Source organism: Bactrocera dorsalis, chromosome 1 (assembly GCF_023373825.1).
Source record: "Bactrocera dorsalis isolate Fly_Bdor chromosome 1, ASM2337382v1, whole genome shotgun sequence".
Taxonomy (NCBI): Eukaryota; Metazoa; Arthropoda; class Insecta; order Diptera; family Tephritidae; genus Bactrocera; species Bactrocera dorsalis.
In genome coordinates, this window is record NC_064303.1 from 44,264,590 (window position 1) to 44,277,348 (window position 12,759).

At 33.6% G+C, this 12,759-nt stretch overlaps 1 long non-coding RNA gene across 1 annotated transcript; it reads left to right on the forward strand.

Annotated features, from left to right (window-relative positions):
- The first annotated feature begins 394 nt into the window (after positions 1 to 394).
- LOC125775750 (uncharacterized) lies at positions 395 to 4,019 on the forward strand. The gene is made up of 2 exons (XR_007421358.1): positions 395 to 3,599; positions 3,670 to 4,019. It is a non-coding gene; the product is annotated as an uncharacterized LOC125775750 (long non-coding RNA).
- Positions 4,020 to 12,759: the final 8,740 nt, after the last annotated feature.

Below are 12,759 nucleotides of genomic sequence, written 5' to 3' on the forward strand. Positions count from 1 at the left end.
TTCAAATCGGTTCAATTGCGACGATTGTTTGAATTCAACGAATGTGTGACTGCGGATAAGCTACGATTACAGCAAATTTTCTGCTGAATTGATTTTAATCATGTTTGGCAAAAAATGTAAAAGCTTTGGTCATGTGCGCATGTTAAATTTTTCGATAGTGATTCAAAGTTGTTCTTTATCGCTGATTTGAAGACAAACGGTTCGATTTGTGTACATGAGTTTTCGGATGACAGTCGTACACACACACTTGGCATTGTCTTCTACTATCTCATTGCCTTGAGACTTGACAACCAGTATAAGTGAAGTCGTTTTTTTATGTGATGTGCCTAGAATCAGTTCTCTAACATTGCAGCTCTATCTGGAGATTATCGCTAGATTAGTTTGTAAGATAAAGTTAAGTAGAGTCTCATCTCTCTGATTGAAATCGGAGCTGCCCCAAATCATATAATGGACGTTGGCATCAGCGCCCACCACCAATACCTGTTTTCTAAATAGGCTCATCCTTAACTTCCTTTACATCTGTAGAAAGACTGAGGTGAGGAAGAGTATACATTTTTGTCCACCTTGTAAATCACGCTGTAATTTTGTGACTTCAGCTCCCTCAAAATGCTGAGTAAGTATCTTCTCCGCATTTTGAATGACATGCGAAGTCGCCATCATATCTTCTATGCCGACATCTTCATCCTCTTCACCTTTTACCAGCGTGTTTTATGCTCCACGACCTTCAGTTTTCCCACACATTCGGAAGCTTTTTACAAGTAGTCGGCTTGGCTTGGCATTCAGATTCTCGGTTAGACCCCTGTATTTCTCTTTTTCGAGAGTGCTCTCGCAAGTATTACATTGAAAATATTGAAAACGGATAGTTCGTAAGTTGCTTATAACAGCATAGCAAATAAAGATATTGTATACCATGAGGAGGAAAAAAAAATATTTTGCTGTATCTCTCTTCTTCTTCTTTACTGGCGTAGACACCACTTACGCGATTATAACCGAGTTAACAACAGCGCGAGTCGTTTCTTCTTTTAGCTACGTGGCACCAATTGGAAATTCCCAGCCAGGTCTTTCTTCACCCGGTCTTTCCAACGGAGTGGGGGTTTTCCTCTTCCTCTGCTTCCCGCGGCGGGTACAGCGTCGAATACCTTCAAAGCTGGAGTGTTTTCGTCCATTCGGACAACATAACCTAGCCAGCATAGCCGATGTCTTTCAATTCGCTAAACTATGTTAATGTCTTTATACATCTTATACAACTTATCGTTCCATCGAATCCGATATTCGCCATGGCCAACGCGCAAAGAACCATAAATCTTTCGCAGAACTTTTCTCTCGAAAACTCGCAACGTCGTCATCAGTTGTTGTCATCGTCCAGGCCTCTGCACCATATAGCAGGACGGGAATTTTGAGTGAGTGTCGAGAGAGGACTTTACTTTTCAATTGCCTACTCAGTCCGAAGTAGCACCTGTTGGCAAGTTATGGCTGTCAACAGTGACGTGAGAGCCAAGCCGCGAGTGTGACGATTGTTTGTTTGATGACAGGAGATATTTCGTCTTGCCCTCGTTGACTACCAGACCCATTTGCTTTGCAGAAAAAGCAGAACTAACGGCACCGGTGTTGAGGCCAATGATATCAATATCATCGGCATACGCCAGCAGCTGTACATTCTTATAAACGATTGTAAATTGGTTTTTGATACTTTTATTTTGAATAAATATTCTGAGTAAGTGACAAAATGGCAGAAAACATGTATTTGGTGGTGTTCAAAGCAATCCGTCATAGTACATTAAACAACACCACATAATTTCAATGCATTCTAGAGCTCTATTGTAGTACAAAATTTCATTTGCTTCGAAACAGAAATTCAAAATTAGGTTAACACACATATGGTTTCATTAGTATATTACAATCTGTCTTTGGCATTACATTTCTGCACCTTAAATATCTTTGGTTTATGTTTTAAATGTTGCAAAGGTATCGGTCAGCAAACGTGTAAGCGACTTGCACAAACACATTGAAACATTTCCAGCTGTTCACCAACCCTGTTACATTTTGTACAATTTTCGATTAAGTGAGAGAAAGCGGAAGTAAGAAATAGGAAAGCTATCGACATTCAAGCTTATCGAAATATTAATATGTTAAACGAGAAAAGGCAATTTTTCAAGTAGAAAAATTAATAACAGAAGCTGGGAATTGCCCAATAGTTTAGCTGGTTTTGTCGTTTCAACAAGTAAGCTCTTATTTGATAAATATTTTAATTTCGAATAATTTCTTTAATATACCTATATATAGAATGAAGGCGAATTTTTTAACTAAAACTTTTTTTCACTACATTTAACACACAGGAAAATGATCGCTGTCATTCGATAATAAGTACATATGAGCAATTCGCTGAAATTTCTCTTTTTCGGTGTAATTCCTCTTTCTTTATTTATAAAATTTAGTTTTAATAAAATATTTGTCTATTTTTTTATATGTATTTTAAATTAAATTGAGCATAAACAATCTTTCAATGCATTAGGATATTTTCTTATTAAAATTTAAGGTGATATTCTCATGTAATCACTTCGAAAAATCGATTTTTTTTTTATTTTGGCAGTAAAACCTATTGAAAACATGCTGGCCGAAATTCATAGTATTTGATAAATTACAGCTCATAGTCGCCGACGTGTCGTAAGCGACTGTTTACCAGGCGCCATGACAAGTCTGCAGCTGCTACGTTTCTAAACGTATTTTTCTCGAATCATCATTTTCTGAAACTGTCATGGTCCTAAAAAAAAAAAACATTCAACCGATTGCTTTAAAATTTACATATGTTCTTCTACTCATTCATAGTTATCGTCCCTACCAGAATTTATTTTATTTTCGAAAATATTTCCTTTTTTTTAAACGATTTTTAACGAAAAAAACAAGATTTTCCTGACTTTTTTTTAAGTTCAACAGTTTTTTTTTTATGAAACTGATTATATTTGGTAGGAATTACTGGTAGAACTACTGAATAATAATCCATTCGAGTTTTTGTATTTCAAAGAACATAAACAGCCGATATCAGCATGACCAATGAACTACTTTTTTTGTTGGGGACTACTTTGATTTAAAAAAAATATAGAAATATTAAAAAGTGAGAAACGAAAAAAAAAATTTTTTGTACATTTCAAAATACAACTAAAAATATATTAAAAAATTAAAATGATTGAATTTTGTTGTCGCATAAAAAAAATTTTCCTAAAAAGTGGTAAAATGTATGCGTTCACATGAGAGTACCCCCTTAATAAACAAATAAGTAATATAATATTACGCAATAAAATAATATATAAAATACTTAGGTTACCCCGGGTATAGGAATACAACTCAAAAGTACTAGCCACCCCGAGTATTGGCTCGACCAGGGCCCGAATCGCAAATATTCAATATACGTTTATACAATATGTATAATAAAGTGTATATAAATTTACTAAATTTAGTTTTTGCATTCAATAAAATGAACCCTAACGTGTTTTTTATACAAGTTCGTCTGATTCAGATGAAAAATATCATCAAATCGCCATGCCGCATTCAGGATTCGTGATAAAAGTAGTCCCATGGGCCATGGCTTTACCTGAAGCAGCGTAAGACAATTTAAAAATTAATTATACCGTTTAACTTAGTATAGATCTTATTATTTTAAATCATTTACAGATTCAGGAAGCGGTTTAGACTGACCAAAGACGCATTTACTTTCACCCTATCGGAAATAAAATTTAGCGGGCATTTATCAATCACAGTACCATCAATGCTTGGATCAGCCAGTGGGCCGGTGAAAAATTCTCAGCAATGAAAAATATAGTCGGTATAGTCCTGAAAAGGTGGCAAAGTTCGGCGTTGAATAACATCTGCATACACTTTAAAAATATATTTTGTAAATGGAAGCAATAATACAGAAAAATAGGGGAAATGAGACTCAGTTAACTAAATTGGTCATTAAATTAGAGATCTTATTATACTGTATTTGGATAATAATTGAATTAAACGTTCCAGCAGCATTTGAACTCTTATTTTGTTTTAATAAATATATTTTCAATAAAAACAGGAATTTGGAATTAACATATCGTATATATTGGTGGTTATTTCTAAACTTTTCTCTTTAAAATATCAAGCTCACGAGTTTTAATCTGCAACTCTACAGTTTTTTTGCATATCTTATGTACCTCTTCTTTTTTTTGCAGCGATCTCTTCTTTAAAGCAATTAGTTTCTCAAGATTTTTACTTCTACATGCAACATAGATAATTTGATACGAGACTGTTTGGTTCGAGAGAGAGCTGTTTAAACTCGCATTTTTTATAACATTCGCCAATGATGCCACTGCTGAAAATTATTAGATTGGGTATATAATACATTATACAAAACACTAGATTAAACACTTTGAAAATGCATACATATATAAATGCAAAAATGCAAAATCATTAATTAATTTACATAAACATTTATTTTGCTAAAATATGTTCGCACAGTTCAATGAAATTTCATTTCACACTAATTTCGTCAAGTAATTATAGCGCTGCCCTTCTGGCATCCCGCCTTTTTCACTAACTGCTGGCTGACGGCACCCTGATTGTGTTGTGTTGCCAGCTCAGAAAACAGATCAGGGTGTCCTGCCAGCTGACAAGCGAGAGAGCAGGAAAAGCAGCTTTTCCTCGTACTGACCACCACCAGTCCTTTGTTTCGAGGCTTTGTTGAATGAAATTTTCTTTTTTATATTGTGCTTTAGATCAGCAAATGCCTATTTTTGTATTTTATTATTATTTTAATCATCTATTATTTTATTTATTTAATTAATATTATTTACTTGTATTGATCTTACAAAATTCGTCAAAATTTAGCATCTTTCTTCGGGCGGCAGCGTTAAGATATAGCGTCAATGCATCCCATAGCTCATTTGATGCAACTTTGCCTTGCCCACAATTAGGCAAAATATTATTTGCTAAGTTCTGATGCTATAGATTAAAATTACTCATTTTTCACACATTTACAGACACAGTTATGTTGTCGTGGAGCTGTCTAAATAACTGTATCCTTAAGAACGTGTGTATTTTAATATTAGCAGAAGCTACATCTGCGTCACTCTCAATGTGTTCAGACTTACGATTACGAAATACTAAGTACAATTTCTAAATAATTAATTATATAATATTTTTCCTAAAAATTAATATTTAGTTTAATATTAAAACGGATAAGGCATAAATCAAAATATCATTGCCCATATTAAATTTATTATTTTAATTGGTATATAAAATTTATGCTACAATTATTATATTCCGAAAATATGAATTCCTTTTTTTTTCAAAGATACCTACATTTCCAGAAAGAAATATATACATATATATTTTTTTATTTTCCACATAAATTTTGTTAATCCATATAAAAATTTAAACAGTTCAAGAGCTCAAAACATACGTTATATCAGCTTGAATTTACATAGGCGACGTGATTTCGCAAATGATTATGTTATTATAACAAATCCCCACATTCAGATTTGGCAACGGCAATGGCAATAGATTTGACAGTTAGTATGCCATACATTTTTGTCTATCGAGATGCCCCGTTACTTACGGTTTCTCCCATTCAATTGAAATTTGATCCCAATTGTAGAAAATGAAACAGCTACCTCCGTCCTGCCAAAGATGATACGAAACTCTTTGAATCGAGAAGAGCTGTCAAAACTCACATTTTTATAACATTTGCCATTGCTGATAAATTATAGATTAGGTATTTTATAAATAACTTTTGGGTATTTTGCAATTTTCACACTATATACTTCTATACGTGAGAAACCAAAACAATTCATAAAAAATATAATAGGTACGTAGATAAGTAATAAACAACAAATTAATATAATAAAAAATCAAAAAAACAAACCAATGCATAAAAAACTTCATACATTTAAGAGAAATATATTCAATACATATGTATGTATATAAGTTAAAAAACGTTTAGTTGTTTTTTATAAAAAAAATATTTTCTGGGAACTATGCTCCTTTATTGAATTTCACTAAAGAACTAACTTTTACAATTAATTATACAGTGGAACTTCCTTATAGTGAATTCACAGGGGACCTGAAAATCGCTTCACTATATGGAGACTTCATTATATAAAAATTCATTTTTTTCTTTAGTAATTTTATTTAAAATAATCAGTAAGTTTGGTTTGAATTACATTCTTCCATTTTTCATGTTCAACAAAAGCTTCCAAATCATTTAGACAGTTAAAAACATTAGTCGGTAGGTCACTTTTCATCTCCACAAAGGTTCTAATACAGTTAATGGAAGAAGAAACTTGTCCCAATGTAGGTAATGCCTCATCAGTATCTGCCATTTCTTCTTCAGTGTCCAAATCGACTTCATCGATATCTAAAAAGGAAAAAAAAAATTATGTTTATTACATAAATATTTGTTTGGTTACAACAAAAATAAATATTCACCAGGTACAGCTGGAACTCCGCGACTTTCTAGAACGCTGCTAAGGATATCTTTCTCGGACGGGTTTTTCGAGGTCGGCACATCAATATCAACATTGACATAGTCCTCAAATGATGCCTCGATATTTGTCACTTTTTTAAATGAAGATTTGCAAGGCAGCCAAATCCGCTATTGAAAGGTCTTCTTCATCCCACTGCTCAGATGGATTCTGCATGGCATCTTTTGAAAATCCTGCCTTTCTAAAACAGTTGGCAATTGTTTCTGGTTTAACATAGACATCCCATACAGTGCTTAAATTTCGAATAGCGTGGAGTAAGTCTATGGTAAAAACAGAAGTTCCCCCATCCAGCAGAGCCAATGTATTCGTTAAAATACGTTTCCTGTAATGTTATTTCATGTTGTAGATAATGCCTTGGTCCATTGGTTGGAGTAACGAAGTCAAGTTGGGAGGAAAATAAGCAAGCTGAATGTTTTTTAGCTTGTCTTTTACATTTCTAGGATGCGCGGTGCAGTTATCAACAAAAAGTAAGACCTTCCTGTCTTGCTTACCAAATTTTTTGTCCAGCTTTAGAATCCATTTGGTAAAAATCTCACTGGTCACCCATGCTTTTTTGTTAAACTCATAATCGACGTCTAACGATTTTACTCCCTTAAAGCACCTCGGATTCTTCGTCTTTCCGATTACAAGCAATTTAAGTTTTTCCGATCCAGTCATATTGCTTCCCACCATGACAGTTATTCTCTCCTTGCTTTGTTTTCCCCCAAAGCATTGCTCATTTTTGAATGTCAGTGTTTTATTTGGCAGGCATTTGAAAACAATCCAGTCTCATCGGCATTAAAGATGTCGTTTGCGTTGTAATTTTCAATCAATCTTGGTAAAACGTTCATTACCCATTCTTCGCGATTTTGTAATTTGGCGTCAGCACTTTCTCCACATAACGTGTTTTGAACAATACCATGGCGTCTTTTGAACTTATCTAATCAACCTGTACTTGCCTCAAATTCATGGTGTCCTAGTGCTTCAGCAAAATCTTTGGCCTTTTGCTTCAATATTGTTCCAGATAAAGGAAGATTGTTACCACGTGCAACGACTATCCATTTCAGCACTGCTTCATCAATATCCTCAAACTGGCAAGTTTGAAGCCTTTTGCGTTTTACGCTAATTGCCGCATCCTCTACATTTTTCAAAATCATTTCCTTATTTTTTAGAATATTTGATAAATTGCTGGGAAGTATTTCAAACTGATTAGCAATATCTTTTTTTCGTACCTTCCCTTCTTTAACTTTGTTAATAATTAATAACTTTTTTTCAAGTGAAATGCTGCTTCGATGCGTCATTTTTACTTCAATTTCTTAACACAACTGAACTCCTACTACAATGTACATATGTATGTATTTTCATTTTGGGATTCCCCGTATTACATTTCTACATTTCGTTTATTTTTGAGAATACGCAATTACAAATAATTGAGTGTAACCGAAAATATATTTGAAAAAATTCCCTATACGGAGACAAAAACGTATGAAGCTTGGTTTTCAAGCAGTAAAATTTGTTCATTATATAGAAAACTTCACTATATAGAAATTCATTATAAGGAGACAAAAATGCACCGACAGTAGAACCAAAAAGCTGTGTCTTTAAAATGACTCCATTATAGGGAGAGCTCCATTGTAGGGAAGTTCACTATAAAGAAGTTCCACTGTACTTAACTCTAGACCTATGTTTGCCGCTGCAACGGGTACGGAGTTTGCTGACGCTGCGCTTCCCACAGGTTGGCACTTCGCTGACGTTGCGCTTCCCACAGGTTGCACTACACGTGTCGATTTAGTGGTGCCATATTATTTACTTTGTATCATATGATATTAATACACCATATGATACTTTTTGAATGTATGGGGTGTTAACTAGTCCCCCCTTGAAATTCAAACGTCCTCGTTTGAATCTTTAGGGGTATTGAAAATTTGGTTGAGTTCTTTTATTACCGGTTGTGAGAGTTTGTTGGGTTCGTCTTCTTTTTGTTTGATCAGAAGTTTCTTCCCGAAAATCAGGGCGATGAATAGTAAAAGGATGATTAGCATGATGCTGGTTCCGTGTTTTACTCTGTTTGCTGCTTCTAACAGACTTACTTCTTTTGTATTGTTGAAGTTAAGCTGTTTCAGCATCTCCAGCGAGAGGAATTCTTCTATATTGAGTGGTGCGGATGACGGTTGAAGGATGGCTGGTAGTGGTTTACTTGCTGTTCTTTCTTCGTTATAGAACTTTTTCCCCATTGATAACGATTGTTACGTTGGTATACAAAATGATGAAGGTCCCGTTTAGATATGTTAGTTCGTTGTTTATTGAAATTTCTCCGTTGTATTTATTTTTATATATATTTGTTGCTGGTTGTTGATCTCCGTGCAGTTTGGCAAACGACTTTTTAAAAGATTATTTATACAAGTTCATTACTTAAATCTATTACATTATTGCTTAAGCATATTTGTAGGGAATTGTATTTTTTACAATAAATTTCTATTCCATAAATTCCCTTTTCACAGTTTAAAATTGTATTGAAATTGATTTTATTGATTCTCCCGTTATTTTTTACTGCTCTAATATCTACGGTTGGAAGGCTAATAATATAAATTATAATTTTGCTATTGGTTTCAATTTTTACTTCGGAAAATTCGAGTGCTTCATCTAAATTAACATATGGAATATTGTCATTGCCCATTACTTCTTTCACAATATTTATTTCTTCGTTTGATAAAATAAAAGAATTTATTATGTTGGCTTTTGCCCTATGTATTGCGTATGCAATCTTTAAAATTTCTTCCTTAATTATTTCTAATTTGTATTTTAGCTGTAAAAATGCTTCAATTTCTAAACTCTTTTCATTTTGCATGGTTTTAATTACATTATTTGTAATATTTGTTATCTCGCTAATTTTGCCTATTGTAAGTTTGTTAATTAATACCTGATTATTGTTATTTTGTAAGACATTATTTATTTTATTTGAAATTATTTCGTAGTCTCCATGGTCTGGACTTCCTGCAATCCATTTTCATGCGCTACCCAGGAAATTTATTGATCTTTTTATTTTTTGCTCTACTCTTAGATTGCGAAGTTGGGCTCTTATCTGTGTTATTATGTGGGATATGAAGGGGTAGTTAGGGTTTTTGCGGATAGTTTCAGTTTAAATAGTCGCTTCTATGTGGTCTAGTATGTCCGTATATTTTTCTATGTCAATTCCATGTATTATCCTAAATGTTCCTGTTTGTAGTATAGCCGTTCCCTTTTCTATTGTTATTAATTGGGAGTTTGAATAGTCGGGGATTTGTATTTCGGCCAGGCATACCGGTAGTAATATTCTGGAAAAAAATGTTAGTACATATTTAGTTACGTATTCTACCTTTGTGAATTATTTGTCCTTTTTCAGTTAACACGGTACTATTTCTATCTTCCTTAACTATTTCCTTACTGTAGGGTTTACTTAACTTAGTTCCTAATCTCCTATTTTTCTTAACAAATATTATTTGTCCTGGTAGATATGATTTTATTTCCTTCTTATTTTTGTTATGGTATTCGATATCCTTTCTTTGTTTCTCAGCTAGTTTTTCTAAGTTGCTTTGTCTAGTTCTTTCTATGTCTACGGGGGTAAATATAACATTCCTATGAAAAAATAGGTCTACTGGTCTTTTAAATGTAGTGGAATGAACTGAAAGATTATACTCGGATACTGCTCCTTCTAAAAGTTCTTTAAAATTTCTGTGTCCACCGTTTTCTTTTATGCAGCGCATTATTTCAATTAATGTAGAGTGGAACCTTTCCACTTGTCCGTTAGCTTGGCTTTTGTATGGAGGAGTAGTGTAAACTTCTATTCCTAACTCGTCTTTCATCATAAATTTTAAAGAGGCTGAATTTAAAGATGGCTCATTGTCGATAACTATTAATTTTTTTACTCCGAAGAAAAATATAATATCTCTTAAAGGTTTCCTGATGTCTTCTATTGCTCTGCTATTTAGGCTTTTTGTTACTGCGTATTTTGTAAATTTGTCTAAAGCTGTCATTACTATTTTTCCTTCTGTTAAAAATATATCGATATGAACTGTGTGTCCTGGATATGTTGGTAATGGAGTTTTTGCAATTTTCGGTTGATTGGGATGTCTCTCGTACTTATTTTCTTTACAAACGGTGCAGTTGGCTATTATTCGTTTTATTTTATTTAACATACCGGGAAAATATTTTGTTTCGAGAATTTGTGTTTCATTTTCACTGGCATTCCTATGTGCTCTTAGATGTTCTTTTAACATGACGTTCTCCTGTTCTTGTTCGTTATTAATATCTTCGACTAATTTTTGGGTATATCGGCTATTTATGTTACTAAAAGGAATAGGATAGATATTTTGCATCGTACCCATTATTCTTTCTTCTGTATGAATTCCATTTATAACGGATGGGTTAAGGTATCGTTTCATGTAATAAATTAATAACTGTTCGTTGTACTCTGGTTTTGTAATTATATGTCTATGCACTGTTGGAAAAATTATTTTAAATTGATATGAAGATATTTCGTCAATCTTGAAAAAAATTTGATTTTTGAAAACATTGATTGGAACTTCTGTATAAGGGATTAAATTATGACTTGAGCTTTCATCGCTATGAATTGTAGGTGTGAGTGAATTTATTTGTATTGGTATCCTTAAAAGGGCTTCCGCAACTACATTTGTTTTACCAAGTTTGTATGTTAAATCGTAGTTATATTCTTCTAAAATGACTTTCCATCGCTTAATTTTACTATTAGTATTCTTATGGCTTAAGGCATAGGTAAGAGGTTGATGATCGGTGATAATTTTAACTTTTTTTGAACCGTAGAGGTAATTTCTAAGTGAATTAAGTGACCATATTATACCAAGCATTTCCTTCTCATTGGTGGCATAATGTTCTTCGGCTTTACTTAGAGTTCTCAATATGAAAGTAATTGGTCTACCGTCTTGCGATAGGACGGCACCTAATGCGAAATCTGAGGCGTCGGTCGTTAGTTCAAAATTTTTATCGAAATTTGGATACGCTAAAACTATATCCTTAGATACTAAAGCATTTTTTATTTTATTAAATGCTTCTAAGGCCGCGTTGTCTAATTCTATTTCTATTTTTTTTCGAGTTCCGTTTGGAGACATGACCGGCTTCTCCTCTTAACAGTGCTGTTAATGGTTTAGCTACTTTTGCGTAATCCTGGATAAATCGTCGGTAATAACCTGACATACCTAGGAAGTATCTTAATTCTTTGAGAGTTTGTGGAACTGGAAATTTGGCTACCGCTTCTACTTTTTCAGGGTTGGTTTTTATCCCATTCGAACTAATTACATATCCTAAAAATTCTACCTCTTCTTTAGCAAATGTACATTTATCTAATTGGATTTTCTTGTTAGCCTTTTCTAGGGTTTGAAATACTAATTCTATATTTTTAAAATGTTCTTCTTCGTCTTTGCCAAATATAATTACATCATCGATGTAAACATACATCTTACTCCTATATGTTGACGAAGGATATCATCTAGTGCTCTTTGGAATGTGGCTGGAGCATTTTTTAAACCGAAAGGTAAGCGGAGGAATTCATATTTTCCGTTGTTTACGAAGTGGAGTCTTATGGAACCCACTTTTTAAGTCGATAACAGTGAATAGTTTATTGTTTCCCAGATTTTCAAGGACTTCGTTAATTTCTGGTATGAGATATTTATCGGGAATCGTAACTGAATTTAGTTTATGATAGTCTACGACCATTCGATATTTTCTTTCGCCAGAGGCATCTGACTTTTTATTAACTATCCAAATTGGGGAGTTATACGGAGATTCGATCTCCTTATTATTCCGTTATCTAAGAGTTCTTCAATTTGTCATTCGATTACGTATTTTAATGCCATGGGATACGGGTATGGCTTGGAGTAGTCGGGGGTTTCGGTTGTTGTCCGGATTTCACCTTTTACGAGGGTGGTGTAGGTAAGTTTTTCATCAGGATCGGAAAAAAGGTTTGGACATTTATCGATAATATTATTAATTTTGTTTTGTTGTTGTAATGAGAGATGTGGAATATTGATTGCCACATTATTCACTTCGTGGGATATTCGTTGCTTTAACGTTACACATATTTATACTTTGACAAATTACTGCGTTACTAAAAAAATGTCGATGTATTTTGCTGGGAGGGTGAGTCAGTTGTGCGGAAATCGGACGTTTCGGTGGGATTGTCCTGGAATGTATTGGGCCTGTTCTGATAATTGATTTGTCTTGAACGTATTGATTGGTCTACTTCCATTGGGATAGGCGGTTT